Source organism: Staurois parvus, unplaced genomic scaffold (genome assembly GCF_062004578.1).
Source record: "Staurois parvus isolate SC_StPar_1 unplaced genomic scaffold, SC_StPar_1.0 ptg001181l, whole genome shotgun sequence".
Lineage (NCBI taxonomy): Eukaryota > Metazoa > Chordata > Amphibia > Anura > Ranidae > Staurois > Staurois parvus.
In genome coordinates, this window is record NW_028318977.1 from 3,217,737 (window position 1) to 3,230,923 (window position 13,187).

At 50.6% G+C, this 13,187-nt stretch overlaps 13 non-coding genes across 13 annotated transcripts; all 13 read right to left on the reverse strand.

Moving 5' to 3' along the window:
- Positions 1-436: 436 nt before the first annotated feature.
- Positions 437-508, reverse strand: TRNAE-CUC (transfer RNA glutamic acid (anticodon CUC)). Its single transcript has one exon. It is a non-coding gene; the product is annotated as a tRNA-Glu (tRNA).
- Positions 509-1,409: 901 nt separating this feature from the next.
- On the reverse strand, positions 1,410-1,481 carry TRNAE-CUC (transfer RNA glutamic acid (anticodon CUC)). The gene has a single exon. It is a non-coding gene; the product is annotated as a tRNA-Glu (tRNA).
- A 901-nt stretch (positions 1,482-2,382) lies between these two features.
- TRNAE-CUC (transfer RNA glutamic acid (anticodon CUC)) lies at positions 2,383-2,454 on the reverse strand. The gene has a single exon. It is a non-coding gene; the product is annotated as a tRNA-Glu (tRNA).
- A 901-nt stretch (positions 2,455-3,355) lies between these two features.
- Positions 3,356-3,427, reverse strand: TRNAE-CUC (transfer RNA glutamic acid (anticodon CUC)). Its single transcript has one exon. It is a non-coding gene; the product is annotated as a tRNA-Glu (tRNA).
- A 1,874-nt stretch (positions 3,428-5,301) lies between these two features.
- Positions 5,302-5,373, reverse strand: TRNAE-CUC (transfer RNA glutamic acid (anticodon CUC)). Its single transcript has one exon. It is a non-coding gene; the product is annotated as a tRNA-Glu (tRNA).
- A 901-nt stretch (positions 5,374-6,274) lies between these two features.
- Positions 6,275-6,346, reverse strand: TRNAE-CUC (transfer RNA glutamic acid (anticodon CUC)). The gene has a single exon. It is a non-coding gene; the product is annotated as a tRNA-Glu (tRNA).
- Positions 6,347-7,247: 901 nt separating this feature from the next.
- TRNAE-CUC (transfer RNA glutamic acid (anticodon CUC)) lies at positions 7,248-7,319 on the reverse strand. The gene has a single exon. It is a non-coding gene; the product is annotated as a tRNA-Glu (tRNA).
- A 901-nt stretch (positions 7,320-8,220) lies between these two features.
- TRNAE-CUC (transfer RNA glutamic acid (anticodon CUC)) lies at positions 8,221-8,292 on the reverse strand. Its single transcript has one exon. It is a non-coding gene; the product is annotated as a tRNA-Glu (tRNA).
- Positions 8,293-9,193: 901 nt separating this feature from the next.
- On the reverse strand, positions 9,194-9,265 carry TRNAE-CUC (transfer RNA glutamic acid (anticodon CUC)). Its single transcript has one exon. It is a non-coding gene; the product is annotated as a tRNA-Glu (tRNA).
- Positions 9,266-10,166: 901 nt separating this feature from the next.
- On the reverse strand, positions 10,167-10,238 carry TRNAE-CUC (transfer RNA glutamic acid (anticodon CUC)). Its single transcript has one exon. It is a non-coding gene; the product is annotated as a tRNA-Glu (tRNA).
- A 901-nt stretch (positions 10,239-11,139) lies between these two features.
- On the reverse strand, positions 11,140-11,211 carry TRNAE-CUC (transfer RNA glutamic acid (anticodon CUC)). The gene has a single exon. It is a non-coding gene; the product is annotated as a tRNA-Glu (tRNA).
- Positions 11,212-12,112: 901 nt separating this feature from the next.
- Positions 12,113-12,184, reverse strand: TRNAE-CUC (transfer RNA glutamic acid (anticodon CUC)). The gene has a single exon. It is a non-coding gene; the product is annotated as a tRNA-Glu (tRNA).
- Positions 12,185-13,085: 901 nt separating this feature from the next.
- On the reverse strand, positions 13,086-13,157 carry TRNAE-CUC (transfer RNA glutamic acid (anticodon CUC)). Its single transcript has one exon. It is a non-coding gene; the product is annotated as a tRNA-Glu (tRNA).
- Between the last annotated feature and the right edge of the window lie 30 nt (positions 13,158-13,187).

The following is a 13,187-nucleotide window of genomic DNA, read 5'->3' on the forward strand; positions in this document are numbered from 1 at the left end:
ATCTGGCTGCATCAGAAGGAGTTGACTCGTAACCTGGTGTTTATCCAGAAGGCAAAGTCCCATTACATATGCAATGCTGTCATCAAGTGTGCCTCCAAGCATCTTTGGCTATGGTCGACAGAGTCTGGGAAGAAAGGGGCAAAGGTTTTGAGAAAGTGGCTTCTCAGAAAGAGACCGACATCAAGCAGCAGAGACTGGCGTTGACGCATTTCATGTCACCGTCATTGTGTTTGTATTAAGCTGGCTGAGTTGGCCAGGTGGGTATAAAGGCTGGAAAAGGTTCACAATGCTGATTGGAGCTGAGAAAGCCATTGGGATGGATGGCGAAACCTTTTTCAGCTCTGCTAGGCAGAAGCCCAGACGACGGTGTCCAGCTACTGCCAGTGTTCTGAAAGAAGCAGAAAACCTGCTGGCTTCGGGTGGAGAAAGAAGATTTTTCCCTGACCGGGAATCGAACCCGGGCCGCGGCGGTGAGAGCGCCGAATCCTAGCCACTAGACCACCAGGGAGAGCTGGTTTGGCTCTTCCCAGGCAAGCGAGAGGAAGTCAAGGGCAAATTGCTGATGCGGAGTGGATGCATTCTGGAGTCAGAAGCAATATCTCCAAAAAGGGGTGAAGGAGGCTCTTCTTCTAGCTACAGCTGGTTAGCAGTGGATTGTCCTCACCTCTAAACAGCCCTTTCAAAAGCAGAGCTTGTGTTCCCTGACCTCGGATCTAAAGTGGCAGGGAGAGCGTGGGCTACTAATCACCAGACAACAAGGGCCTGCGGGTTTAGCCAGTCTGTTGCTTCAAAGAAAACCCTGACTCCACCCAACAGCATATTATCGGTGCATGGGAAGGAGTGGACCTCTAACATCTTATTGTTCCAGAAGGCAAGGTCTGGAGATTGGCTAATGCTAGTCACCAGAAAGCAAGGGAACTACTAGTGTAGCCAGTCTGTTGCTTTAAATCAAACGCCGACTCCACCCAAGAGCATCTGGCTGCATCAGAAGGAGTTGACTCGTAACCTGGTGTTTATCCAGAAGGCAAAGTCCCATTACATATGCAATGCTGTCATCAAGTGTGCCTCCGAGCATCTTTGGCTATGGTCGACAGAGTCTGGGAAGAAAGCGGCAAAGGTTTTGAGAAAGTGGCTTCTCAGAAAGAGACCGACATCAAGCAGCAGAGACTGGCGTTGACGCATTTCATGTCACCGTCATTGTGTTTGTATTAAGCTGGCTGAGTTGGCCAGGTGGGTATAAAGGCTGGAAAAGGTTCACAATGCTGATTGGAGCTGAGAAAGCCATTGGGATGGATGGCGAAACCTTTTTCAGCTCTGCTAGGCAGAAGCCCAGACGACGGTGTCCAGCTACTACCAGTGTTCTGAAAGAAGCAGAAAACCTGCTGGCTTCGGGTGGAGAAAGAAGATTTTTCCCTGACCGGGAATCGAACCCGGGCCGCGGCGGTGAGAGCGCCAAATCCTAGCCACTAGACCACCAGGGAGAGCTGGTTTGGCTCTTCCCAGGCAAGCGAGAGGAAGTCAAGGGCAAATTGCTGATGCGGAGTGGATGCATTCTGGAGTCAGAAGCAATATCTCCAAAAAGGGGTGAAGGAGGCTCTTCTTCTAGCTACAGCTGGTTAGCAGTGGATTGTCCTCACCTCTAAACAGCCCTTTCAAAAGCAGAGCTTGTGTTCCCTGACCTCGGATCTAAAGTGGCAGGGAGAGCGTGGGCTACTAATCACCAGACAACAAGGGCCTGCGGGTTTAGCCAGTCTGTTGCTTCAAAGAAAACCCTGACTCCACCCAACAGCATATTATCGGTGCATGGGAAGGAGTGGACCTCTAACATCTTATTGTTCCAGAAGGCAAGGTCTGGAGATTGGCTAATGCTAGTCACCAGAAAGCAAGGGAACTGCTAGTGTAGCCAGTCTGTTGCTTTAAATCAAACGCCGACTCCACCCAAGAGCATCTGGCTGCATCAGAAGGAGTTGACTCGTAACCTGGTGTTTATCCAGAAGGCAAAGTCCCATTACATATGCAATGCTGTCATCAAGTGTGCCTCCGAGCATCTTTGGCTATGGTCGACAGAGTCTGGGAAGAAAGCGGCAAAGGTTTTGAGAAAGTGGCTTCTCAGAAAGAGACCGACATCAAGCAGCAGAGACTGGCGTTGACGCATTTCATGTCACCGTCATTGTGTTTGTATTAAGCTGGCTGAGTTGGCCAGGTGGGTATAAAGGCTGGAAAAGGTTCACAATGCTGATTGGAGCTGAGAAAGCCATTGGGATGGATGGCGAAACCTTTTTCAGCTCTGCTAGGCAGAAGCCCAGACGACGGTGTCCAGCTACTACCAGTGTTCTGAAAGAAGCAGAAAACCTGGGGGCTTCGGGTGGAGAAAGAAGATTTTTCCCTGACCGGGAATCGAACCCGGGCCGCGGTGGTGAGAGCACCAAATCCTAGCCACTAGACCACCAGGGAGAGCTGGTTTGGCTCTTCCCAGGCAAGCGAGAGGAAGTCAAGGGCAAATTGCTGATGCGGAGTGGATGCATTCTGGAGTCAGAAGCAATATCTCCAAAAAGGGGTGAAGGAGGCTCTTCTTCTAGCTACAGCTGGTTAGCAGTGGATTGTCCTCACCTCTAAACAGCCCTTTCAAAAGCAGAGCTTGTGTTCCCTGACCTCGGATCTAAAGTGGCAGGGAGAGCGTGGGCTACTAATCACCAGACAACAAGGGCCTGCGGGTTTAGCCAGTCTGTTGCTTCAAAGAAAACCCTGACTCCACCCAACAGCATATTATCGGTGCATGGGAAGGAGTGGACCTCTAACATCTTATTGTTCCAGAAGGCAAGGTCTGGAGATTGGCTAATGCTAGTCACCAGAAAGCAAGGGAACTACTAGTGTAGCCAGTCTGTTGCTTTAAATCAAACGCCGACTCCACCCAAGAGCATCTGGCTGCATCAGAAGGAGTTGACTCGTAACCTGGTGTTTATCCAGAAGGCAAAGTCCCATTACATATGCAATGCTGTCATCAAGTGTGCCTCCGAGCATCTTTGGCTATGGTCGACAGAGTCTGGGAAGAAAGGGGCAAAGGTTTTGAGAAAGTGGCTTCTCAGAAAGAGACCGACATCAAGCAGCAGAGACTGGCGTTGACGCATTTCATGTCACCGTCATTGTGTTTGTATTAAGCTGGCTGAGTTGGCCAGGTGGGTATAAAGGCTGGAAAAGGTTCACAATGCTGATTGGAGCTGAGAAAGCCATCGGGATGGATGGCGAAACCTTTTTCAGCTCTGCTAGGCAGAAGCCCAGACGACGGTGTCCAGCTACTACCAGTGTTCTGAAAGAAGCAGAAAACCTGCTGGCTTCGGGTGGAGAAAGAAGATTTTTCCCTGACCGGGAATCGAACCCGGGCCGCGGCGGTGAGAGCGCCGAATCCTAGCCACTAGACCACCAGGGAGAGCTGGTTTGGCTCTTCCCAGGCAAGCGAGAGGAAGTCAAGGGCAAATTGCTGATGCGGAGTGGATGCATTCTGGAGTCAGAAGCAATATCTCCAAAAAGGGGTGAAGGAGGCTCTTCTTCTAGCTACAGCTGGTTAGCAGTGGATTGTCCTCACCTCTAAACAGCCCTTTCAAAAGGAGAGCTTGTGTTCCCTGACCTCGGATCTAAAGTGGCAGGGAGAGCGTGGGCTACTAATCACCAGACAACAAGGGCCTGCGGGTTTAGCCAGTCTGTTGCTTCAAAGAAAACCCTGACTCCACCCAACAGCATATTATCGGTGCATGGGAAGGAGTGGACCAATAACATCTTATTGTTCCAGAAGGCAAGGTCTGGAGATTGGCTAATGCTAGTCACCAGAAAGCAAGGGAACTACTAATGTAGCCAGTCTGTTGCTTTAAATCAAACGCCGACTCCACCCAAGAGCATCTGGCTGCATCAGAAGGAGTTGACTCGTAACCTGGTGTTTATCCAGAAGGCAAAGTCCCATTACATATGCAATGCTGTCATCAAGTGTGCCTCCGAGCATCTTTGGCCATGGTCGACAGAGTCTGGGAAGAAAGGGGCAAAGGTTTTGAGAAAGTGGCTTCTCAGAAAGAGACCGACATCAAGCAGCAGAGACTGGCGTTGACGCATTTCATGTCACCGTCATTGTGTTTGTATTAAGCTGGCTGAGTTGGCCAGGTGGGTATAAAGGCTGGAAAAGGTTCACAGTGCTGATTGGAGCTGAGAAAGCCATTGGGAGGGATGGCGAAACCTTTATCAGCTCTGCTAGGCAGAAGCCCAGACGACGGTGTCCAGCTACTACCAGTGTTCTGAAAGAAGCAGAAAACCTGCTGGCTTCGGGTGGAGAAAGAAGATTTTTCCCTGACCGAGAATCGAACCCGGGCTGCGGCAGTGAGAGCGCCGAATCCTAGCCACTAGACCACCAGGGAGAGCTGGTTTGGCTCTTCCCAGGCAAGCGAGAGGAAGTCAAGGGCAAATTGCTGATGCGGAGTGGATGCATTCTGGAGTCAGAAGCAATATCTCCAAAAAGGGGTGAAGGAGGCTCTTCTTCTAGCTACAGCTGGTTAGCAGTGGATTGTCCTCACCTCTAAACAGCCCTTTCAAAAGGAGAGCTTGTGTTCCCTGACCTCGGATCTAAAGTGGCAGGGAGAGCGTGGGCTACTAATCACCAGACAACAAGGGCCTGCGGGTTTAGCCAGTCTGTTGCTTCAAAGAAAACCCTGACTCCACCCAACAGCATATTATCGGTGCATGGGAAGGAGTGGACCTCTAACATCTTATTGTTCCAGAAGGCAAGGTCTGGAGATTGGCTAATGCTAGTCACCAGAAAGCAAGGGAACTGCTAGTGTAGCCAGTCTGTTGCTTTAAATCAAACGCCGACTCCACCCAAGAGCATCTGGCTGCATCAGAAGGAGTTGACTCGTAACCTGGTGTTTATCCAGAAGGCAAAGTCCCAATACTTATGCAATGCTGTCATCAAGTGTGCCTCCGAGCATCTTTGGCTATGGTCGACAGAGTCTGGGAAGAAAGCGGCAAAGGTTTTGAGAAAGTGGCTTCTCAGAAAGAGACCGACATCAAGCAGCAGAGACTGGCGTTGACGCATTTCATGTCACCGTCATTGTGTTTGTATTAAGCTGGCTGAGTTGGCCAGGTGGGTATAAAGGCTGGAAAAGGTTCACAATGCTGATGGGAGCTGAGAAAGCCATTGGGATGGATGGCGAAACCTTTTTCAGCTCTGCTAGGCAGAAGCCCAGACGACGGTGTCCAGCTACTACCAGTGTTCTGAAAGAAGCAGAAAACCTGCTGGCTTTGGGTGGAGAAAGAAGATTTTTCCCTGACCGGGAATCGAACCCGGGCCGCGGCGGTGAGAGCACCGAATCCTAGCCACTAGACCACCAGGGAGAGCTGGTTTGGCTCTTCCCAGGCAAGCGAGAGGAAGTTAAGGGCAAATTGCTGATGCGGAGTGGATGCATTCTGGAGTCAGAAGCTATATCTCCAAAAAGGGGTGAAGGAGGCTCTTCTTCTAGCTACAGCTGGTTAGCAGTGGATTGTCCTCACCTCTAAACAGCCCTTTCAAAAGGAGAGCTTGTGTTCCCTGACCTCGGATCTAAAGTGGCAGGGAGAGCGTGGGCTACTAATCACCAGACAACAAGGGCCTGCGGGTTTAGCCAGTCTGTTGCTTCAAAGAAAACCCTGACTCCACCCAACAGCATATTATCGGTGCATGGGAAGGAGTGGACCTCTAACATCTTATTGTTCCAGAAGGCAAGGTCTGGAGATTGGCTAATGCTAGTCACCAGAAAGCAAGGGAACTGCTAGTGTAGCCAGTCTGTTGCTTTAAATCAAACGCCGACTCCACCCAAGAGCATCTGGCTGCATCAGAAAGAGTTGACTCGTAACCTGGTGTTTATCCAGAAGGCAAAGTCCCATTACTTATGCAATGCTGTCATCAAGTGTGCCTCCGAGCATCTTTGGCTATGGTCGACAGAGTCTGGGAAGAAAGCGGCAAAGGTTTTGAGAAAGTGGCTTCTCAGAAAGAGACCGACATCAAGCAGCAGAGATTGGCGTTGACGCATTTCATGTCACCGTCATTGTGTTTGTATTAAGCTGGCTGAGTTGGCCAGGTGGGTATAAAGGCTGGAAAAGGTTCACAATGCTGATTGGAGCTGAGAAAGCCATTGGGATGGATGGCGAAACCTTTTTCAGCTCTGCTAGGCAGAAGCCCAGACGACGGTGTCCAGCTACTACCAGTGTTCTGAAAGAAGCAGAAAACCTGCTGGCTTCGGGTGGAGAAAGAAGATTTTTCCCTGACCGGGAATCGAACCCGGGCCGCGGCGGTGAGAGCGCCGAATCCTAGCCACTAGACCACCAGGGAGAGCTGGTTTGGCTCTTCCCAGGCAAGCGAGAGGAATTCAAGGGCAAATTGCTGATGCGGAGTGGATGCATTCTGGAGTCAGAAGCAATATCTCCAAAAAGGGGTGAAGGAGGCTCTTCTTCTAGCTACAGCTGGTTAGCAGTGGATTGTCCTCACCTCTAAACAGCCCTTTCAAAAGGAGAGCTTGTGTTCCCTGACCTCGGATCTAAAGTGGCAGGGAGAGCGTGGGCTACTAATCACCAGACAACAAGGGCCTGCGGGTTTAGCCAGTCTGTTGCTTCAAAGAAAACCCTGACTCCACCCAACAGCATATTATCGGTGCATGGGAAGGAGTGGACCTCTAACATCTTATTGTTCCAGAAGGCAAGGTCTGGAGATTGGCTAATGCTAGTCACCAGAAAGCAAGGGAACTGCTAGTGTAGCCAGTCTGTTGCTTTAAATCAAACGCCGACTCCACCCAAGAGCATCTGGCTGCATCAGAAGGAGTTGACTCGTAACCTGGTGTTTATCCAGAAGGCAAAGTCCCATTACTTATGCAATGCTGTCATCAAGTGTGCCTCCGAGCATCTTTGGCTATGGTCGACAGAGTCTGGGAAGAAAGCGGCAAAGGTTTTGAGAAAGTGGCTTCTCAGAAAGAGACCGACATCAAGCAGCAGAGACTGGCGTTGACGCATTTCATGTCATCGTCATTGTGTTTGTATTAAGCTGGCTGAGTTGGCCAGGTGGGTATAAAGGCTGGAAAAGGTTCACAATGCTGATTGGAGCTGAGAAAGCCATTGGGATGGATGGCGAAACCTTTATCAGCTCTGCTAGGCAGAAGCCCAGACGACGGTGTCCAGCTACTACCAGTGTTCTAATAGAAGCAGAAAACCTGCTGGCTTCGGGTGGAGAAAGAAGACTTTTCCCTGACCGGGAATCGAACCCGGGCCGCGGCGGTGAGAGCGCCGAATCCTAGCCACTAGACCACCAGGGAGAGCTGGTTTGGCTCTTCCCAGGCAAGCGAGAGGAAGTCAAGGGCAAATTGCTGATGCGGAGTGGATGCATTCTGGAGTCAGAAGCAATATCTCCAAAAAGGGGTGAAGGAGGCTCTTCTTCTAGCTACAGCTGGTTAGCAGTGGATTGTCCTCACCTCTAAACAGCCCTTTCAAAAGGAGAGCTTGTGTTCCCTAAACTCGGATCTAAAGTGGCAGGGAGAGCGTGGGCTACTAATCACCAGACAACATGGGCCTGCGGGTTTAGCCAGTCTGTTGCTTCAAAGAAAACCCTGACTCCACCCAACAGCATATTATCGGTGCATGGGAAGGAGTGGACCTCTAACATCTTATTGTTCCAGAAGGCAAGGTCTGGAGATTGGCTAATGCTAGTCACCAGAAAGCAAGGGAACTGCTAGTGTAGCCAGTCTGCTGCTTTAAATCAAACGCCGACTCCACCCAAGAGCATCTGGCTGCATCAGAAGGAGTTGACTCGTAACCTGGTGTTTATCCAGAAGGCAAAGTCCCATTACTTATGCAATGCTGTCATCAAGTGTGCCTCCGAGCATCTTTGGCTATGGTCGACAGAGTCTGGGAAGAAAGCGGCAAAGGTTTTGAGAAAGTGGCTTCTCAGAAAGAGACCGACATCAAGCAGCAGAGACTGGCGTTGACGCATTTCATGTCACCGTCATTGTGTTTGTATTAAGCTGGCTGAGTTGGCCAGGTGGGTATAAAGGCTGGAAAAGGTTCACAATGCTGATTGGAGCTGAGAAAGCCATTGGGATGGATGGCGAAACCTTTTTCAGCTCTGCTAGGCAGAAGCCCAGACGACGGTGTCCAGCTACTACCAGTGTTCTGAAAGAAGCAGAAAACCTGCTGGCTTCGGGTGGAGAAAGAAGATTTTTCCCTGACCGGGAATCGAACCCGGGCCGCGGCGGTGAGAGCGCCGAATCCTAGCCACTAGACCACCAGGGAGAGCTGGTTTGGCTCTTCCCAGGCAAGCGGGAGGAAGTCAAGGGCAAATTGCTGATGCGGAGTGGATGCATTCTGGAGTCAGAAGCAATATCTCCAAAAAGGGGTGAAGGAGGCTCTTCTTCTAGCTACAGCTGGTTAGCAGTGGATTGTCCTCACCTCTAAACAGCCCTTTCAAAAGGAGAGCTTGTGTTCCCTGACCTCGGATCTAAAGTGGCAGGGAGAGCGTGGGCTACTAATCACCAGACAACAAGGGCCTGCGGGTTTAGCCAGTCTGTTGCTTCAAAGAAAACCCTGACTCCACCCAACAGCATATTATCGGTGCATGGGAAGGAGTGGACCTCTAACATCTTATTGTTCCAGAAGGCAAGGTCTGGAGATTGGCTAATGCTAGTCACCAGAAAGCAAGGGAACTGCTAGTGTAGCCAGTCTGTTGCTTTAAATCAAACGCCGACTCCACCCAAGAGCATCTGGCTGCATCAGAAGGAGTTGACTCGTAACCTGGTGTTTATCCAGAAGGCAAAGTCCCATTACTTATGCAATGCTGTCATCAAGTGTGCCTCCAAGCATCTTTGGCTATGGTCGACAGAGTCTGGGAAGAAAGCGGCAAAGGTTTTGAGAAAGTGGCTTCTCAGAAAGAGACCGACATCAAGCAGCAGAGACTGGCGTTGACGCATTTCATGTCACCGTCATTGTGTTTGTATTAAGCTGGCTGAGTTGGCCAGGTGGGTATAAAGGCTGGAAAAGGTTCACAGTGCTGATTGGAGCTGAGAAAGCCATTGGGATGGATGGCGAAACCTTTATCAGCTCTGCTAGGCAGAAGCCCAGACGACGGTGTCCAGCTACTACCAGTGTTCTGAAAGAAGCAGAAAACCTGCTGGCTTCGGGTGGAGAAAAAAGATTTTTCCCTGACCGGGAATCGAACCCGGGCCGCGGCGGTGAGAGCGCCGAATCCTAGCCACTAGACCACCAGGGAGAGCTGGTTTGGCTCTTCCCAGGCAAGCGAGAGGAAGTCAAGGGCAAATTGCTGATGCGGAGTGGATGCATTCTGGAGTCAGAAGCAATATCTCCAAAAAGGGGTGAAGGAGGCTCTTCTTCTAGCTACAGCTGGTTAGCAGTGGATTGTCCTCACCTCTAAACAGCCCTTTCAAAAGGAGAGCTTGTGTTCCCTGACCTCGGATCTAAAGTGGCAGGGAGAGCGTGGGCTACTAATAACCAGACAACAAGGGCCTGCGGGTTTAGCCAGTCTGTTGCTTCAAAGAAAACCCTGACTCCACCCAACAGCATATTTTCGGTGCATGGGAAGGAGTGGACCTCTAACATCTTATTGTTCCAGAAGGCAAGGTCTGGAGATTGGCTAATGCTAGTCACCAGAAAGCAAGGGAACTGCTAGTGTAGCCAGTCTGTTGCTTTAAATCAAACGCCGACTCCACCCAAGAGCATCTGGCTGCATCAGAAGGAGTTGACTCGTAACCTGGTGTTTATCCAGAAGGCAAATTCCCATTACTTATGCAATGCTGTCATCAAGTGTGCCTCTGAGCATCTTTGGCTATGGTCGACAGAGTCTGGGAAGAAAGCGGCAACGGTTTTGAGAAAGTGGCTTCCCAGAAAGAGACCGACATCAAGCAGCAGAGACTGGCGTTGACGCATTTCATGTCACCGTCATTGTGTTTGTATTAAGCTGGCTGAGTTGGCCAGGTGGGTATAAAGGCTGGAAAAGGATCACAATGCTGATTGGAGCTGAGAAAGCCATTGGGATGGATGGCGAAACCTTTTTCAGCTCTGCTAGGCAGAAGCCCAGACGACGGTGTCCAGCTACTACCAGTGTTCTGAAAGAAGCAGAAAACCTGCTGGCTTCGGGTGGAGAAAGAAGATTTTTCCCTGAACGGGAATCGAACCCGGGCCACGGCGGTGAGAGCGCCGAATCCTAGCCACTAGACCACCAGGGAGAGCTGGTTTGGCTCTTCCCAGGCAAGCGAGAGGAAGTCAAGGGCAAATTGCTGATGCGGAGTGGATGCATTCTGGAGTCAGAAGCAATATCTCCAAAAAGGGGTGAAGGAGGCTCTTCTTCTAGTTTCAGCTGGTTAGCAGTGGATTGTCCTCACCTCTAAACAGCCCTTTCAAAAGGAGAGCTTGTGTTCCCTGACCTCGGATCTAAAGTGGCAGGGAGAGCGTGGGCTACTAATCACCAGACAACAAGGGCCTGCGGGTTTAGCCAGTCTGTTGCTTCAAAGAAAACCCTAACTCCACCCAACAGCATATTATCGGTGCATGGGAAGGAGTGGACCTCTAACATCTTATTGTTCCAGAAGGCAAGGTCTGGAGATTGGCTAATGCTAGTCACCAGAAAGCAAGGGAACTGCTAGTGTAGCCAGTCTGTTGCTTTAAATCAAACGCCGACTCCACCCAAGAGCATCTGGCTGCATCAGAAGGAGTTGACTCGTAACCTGGTGTTTATCCAGAAGGCAAAGTCCCATTACTTATGCAATGCTGTCATCAAGTGTGCCTCCGAGCATCTTTGGCTATGGTCGACAGAGTCTGGGAAGAAAGCGGCAAAGGTTTTGAGAAAGTGGCTTCTCAGAAAGAGACCGACATCAAGCAGCAGAGATTGGCGTTGACGCATTTCATGTCACCGTCATTGTGTTTGTATTAAGCTGGCTGAGTTGGCCAGGTGGGTATAAAGGCTGGAAAAGGTTCACAATGCTGATTGGAGCTGAGAAAGCCATTGGGATGGATGGCGAAACCTTTTTCAGCTCTGCTAGGCAGAAGCCCAGACGACGGTGCCCAGCTACTACCAGTGTTCTGAAAAAAGCAGAAAACCTGCTGGCTTCGGGTGGAGAAAGAAGATTTTTCCCTGACCGGGAATCGAACCCGGGCCGCGGCGGTGAGAGCGCCGAATCCTAGCCACTAGACCACCAGGGAGAGCTAGTTTGTCTCTTCCCAGGCAAGCGAGAGGAAGTCAAGGGCAAATTGCTGATGTGGAGTGGATGCATTCTGGAGTCAGAAGCAATATCTCCAAAAAGGGGTGAAGGAGGCTCTTCTTCTAGCTACAGCTGGTTAGCAGTGGATTGTCCTCACCTCTAAACAGCCCTTTCAAAAGGAGAGCTTGTGTTCCCTGACCTCGGATCTAAAGTGGCAGGGAGAGCGTGGGCTACTAATCACCAGACAACAAGGGCCTGCGGGTTTAGCCAGTCTGTTGCTTCAAAGAAAACCCTGACTCCACCCAACAGCATATTATCGGTGCATGGGAAGGAGTGGACCTCTAACATCTTATTGTTCCAGAAGGCAAGGTTTGGAGATTGGCTAATGCTAGTCACCAGAAAGCAAGGGAACTGCTAGTGTAGCCAGTCTGTTGCTTTAAATCAAACGCCGACTCCACCCAAGAGCATCTGGCTGCATCAGAAGGAGTTGACTCGTAACCTGGTGTTTATCCAGAAGGCAAAGTCCCATTACTTATGCAATGCTGTCATCAAGTGTGCCTCCGAGCATCTTTGGCTATGGTCGACAGAGTCTGGGAAGAAAGCGGCAAAGGTTTTGAGAAAGTGGCTTCTCAGAAAGAGACCGACATCAAGCAGCAGAGACTGGCGTTGACGCATTTCATGTCACCGTCATTGTGTTTGTATTAAGCTGGCTGAGTTGGCCAGGTGGGTATAAAGGCTGGAAAAGGTTCACAATGCTGATTGGAGCTGAGAAAGCCATTGGGATGGATGGCGAAACCTTTTTCAGCTCTGCTAGGCAGAAGCCCAGACGACGGTGTCCAGCTACTACCAGTGATCTGAAAGAAGCAGAAAGCCTGCTGGCTTCGGGTGGAGAAAGAAGATTTTTCCCTGACCGGGAATCGAACCCAGGCCGCGGCGGTGAGAGCGCCGAATCCTAGCCACTAGACCACCAGGGAGAGCTGGTTTGGCTCTTCCCAGGCAAGCAAGAGGAAGTCAAGGGCAAATTGCTGATGCGGAGTGGATGCATTCTGGAGTCAGAAGCAATATCTCCAAAAAGGGGTGAAGGAGGCTCTTCTTCTAGCTACAGCTGGTTAGCAGTGGATTGTCCTCACCTCTAAACAGCCCTTTCAAAAGGAGAGCTTGTGTTCCCTGACCTCGGATCTAAAGTGGCAGGGAGAGCGTGGGCTACTAATCACCAGACAACAAGGGCCTGCGGGTTTAGCCAGTCTGTTGCTTCAAAGAAAACCCTGACTCCACCCAACAGCATATTATTGGTGCATGGGAAGGAGTGGACCTCTAACATCTTATTGTTCCAGAAGGCAAGGTCTGTAGATTGGCTAATGCTAGTCACCAGAAAGTAAGGGAACTGCTAGTGTAGCCAGTCTGTTGCTTTAAATCAATTGCCGACTCCACCCAAGAGCATCTGGCTGCATCAGAAGGAGTTAACTCGTAACCTGGTGTTTATCCAGAAGGCAAAGTCCCATTACTTATGCAATGCTGTCATCAAGTGTGCCTCCGAGCATCTTTGGCTATGGTCGACAGAGTCTGGGAAGAAAGCGGCAAAGGTTTTGAGAAAGTGGCTTCTCAGAAAGAGACCGACATCAAGCAGCAGAGACTGGCGTTGACGCATTTCATGTCACCGTCATTGTGTTTGTATTAAGCTGGCTGAGTTGGCCAGGTGGGTATAAAGGCTGGAAAAGGTTCACAATGCTGATTGGAGCTGAGAAAGCCATTGGGATGGATGGCGAAACCTTTTTCAGCTCTGCTAGGCAGAAGCCCAGACGACGGTGTCCAGCTACTACCAGTGTTCTGAAAGAAGCAGAAAACCTGCTGGCTTTGGGTGGAGAAAGAAGATTTTTCCCTGACCGGGAATCGAACCCGGGCCGCGGCGGTGAGAGCGCCGAATCCTAGCCACTAGACCACCAGGGAGAGCTGGTTTGGCTCTTCCCAGGCAAGCAA